The sequence below is a fragment of the Topomyia yanbarensis genome, chromosome 2 (assembly GCF_030247195.1).
Source record: "Topomyia yanbarensis strain Yona2022 chromosome 2, ASM3024719v1, whole genome shotgun sequence".
NCBI classification, from domain to species: domain Eukaryota; kingdom Metazoa; phylum Arthropoda; class Insecta; order Diptera; family Culicidae; genus Topomyia; species Topomyia yanbarensis.
The window spans coordinates 60,980,751-60,983,466 of NC_080671.1; positions in this window are offsets into that span (position 1 = coordinate 60,980,751).

Consider the following 2,716-nt stretch of genomic DNA (forward strand, 5'->3'; position numbering starts at 1 on the left):
TATAGCTTCAGCAACCATTGAGAACTCAATAAAAATACATTAAGTGTTGATTATTTTCGACCGTGTTCCTCATCAGCTTGCTGTGGAAAAGCTAAGGCGGACTGGACCGCCGGACTAGCTGACTAATTGGATCTTCTCGTACCTTGCGAACCGTAGCGCCTCGGTGCAACTTGGAACTACACTCTCGGATCCTTTCCACATTTCATCTGGTGTTCCTCAAGGGAGTCATCTCGGACCTCTTCTATTTGTGCTCTAGGTGAACAACCTCTGCAGTGAATTATCGTCTTCTAACGTCATGTATGCTGATGATCTGAAAATTTACTGTGTCATAACAACTATGGTAGAATGTTGTGCATTGCAAAAGGACGTCGATAGGATCATTGACTGAAGTGACAGAAACGGAATGAGTGTGAATATTCAAAAATGCAGCACAATCACTTCTACATGAGTTGGACTCATCAAACGCAACACTATGCATTACACTGGTACGCAGTATTCTAGAATATGGCGTTACTATTTGGGCTCCGTATCACACCATACACATTAATCGTATCGATCGGGTACAGAAGAACTTTATCAGGTTTGCACTTCGTCGGTTACCCTGGCAAAATCGTTTCCAGCTTCCTCCATATGAAGATCGCTGTACCTTCATCAACGTTGCGAAACAGACGGATCTTTTTGCAACGACTTTTCATTTTCTACCTTCTGACAGACAACGTAGACTCTCCTGCGCTTCTAGCAAAACCTCAACGTTCCTGGAAGATCTGTCCGAATAATTGATTTTTTTTCCTACGCTCAACACATTGCACGCAGCACGGCCAGAATAATCCGTTGGATGTTTGCTGTCAACTCTTCAACAGTGTCTATCATTTGTTTGATTTTAATATTAGTAAAGAATCGTTCAAATTAAAAATAGGTTTAAGTTAGTGTGCGATGTAACTTTTTTTTTTAATCGACGACAATACAATACAAGTGTTGAAGTTCGACAAAAAATATTATAAACTGAGATTGTTTCTTCGATCCCGCTTTTCTCGTTGTTTCAACTATTCGCTAAGTATTACATTAAATTTTTAAGCATTAAAATTTAAAAACGCTAAAGTTTTAAAACTTTACAGATTTCAAAGTCTATAATTTTGAAAATATAATGCTTTAAAATCAAATTTATGAAGATTTAATTTTTTATTTTGAATTCATGAAAATTTTTCTTATTGATTTTAAATTAATTAAATTTCAAAATTCTTGGATTCTCAAATTTTAGTATTTCCGATTTTTAAATTTTGAGAAGAAATGGAACTTTAAAATATTTGAATTTTAAAGTTTTGAATGTTTAATCCTTTAAATCTTATGTTTTAAACTTTTTAATTCTCAAATTTTGATATAATTTTTAAATCACAAAATTTTCAATTGACATATCTTCAAATTTTAAAATCTATGAATTTTTAAATGTTTAACTTCTCTAATTATCAAATATATTTTAAATTTTAAAAATTGTTTAACTTCTCGAATTCTCAAATATATTTTGAATTTTAAAATTTTTTAGCAATTATATTTTTAAATTTTTATGCATTTAAATTTTTAAAATAAAAACATCAAAAATTTCAAATTAAATGTTTAGGCCTGTAAATTTTTAAATTTCCAATTGAACCTACAAAAAAAATTAATATCTTAATTGTTTATTAGGTTTTTAAATCTCCAACTTGTTAAATTTTTGGTTTCTAAATTTTGAACTTGTTAAATTTTTAAATCCTCAGATTTTAATATTTTTTTTTAAATTTTAAATAACTTTTCATAGTTTTTAGATTTTTAAAGTATTTAATTTCTAAAATTTTAAATCATTTAACTTGAAATTTTGAAGCATTTTGATTTTTAAATTCGTGAGTTCCTGAGATAGATTGTTTTTATTTCGATTAGGGACCGTCCATAAATGAAGTAGCATTATATGGGGGAGGGGGGAGTTTTGTATTTTGTGATGTGTGACGACAGGGAGGTAGGGGGTCATGTCATGCTACGTAGCTTTTTAAAGGGGAATAGGGGTTGACCTGATGTCACGAGAATCGTACCCGTTGCCTCTAACTAACATCGTTTCTGATTTTTTTAAATTTTTCACGGGGACAACGAGGGGGGTGAGGGTTACGGTCAAGCTACGTAATTACCTGGGGGGTATATTAAAGTTTGTGACGAAATGCTACGATGGGGGAGGGGGGTGTTCAAAATCACTCAAAAAATGCTACGTCATTTATGGATCATCCCTTATAGACGTTTTAGCCTTAGGGTCATTTGCCTCCTTTTTCAGGATAGAAAAATCACTTTAGAAAACTCTAATTCTATGTGCGAGATTGATAATTGAATCCAAGTGAGCTGCGAACGAGGCAAATGATTTATTATCTACGCTATGCCCGCCTCTTTGAATTTGATTGACGCATCCTTAAATTTTTGTGCTTTTTGGTCATTTTTTCAGTTCAGGTTTTTTTTTTAATTTTTCGATGCTTTTATTTTTTAATCTTAATTGTTTTTATTTTATTTGTGGAATTTATTAGGTTTTAATTGTGATTTTTCCATCATTTAATTAAATTTTTATATTTCCAATTCATGATTTTTTAAAATGTTCCTTTTTGAAAATATCTGGCGCGCAGAACTAAATAAACGTCTGATCGGATTTCCACAGCTCCTTTAGTTCATTGAGAAAGTGGATTTTCTCCCACATTCAGCGACGAGT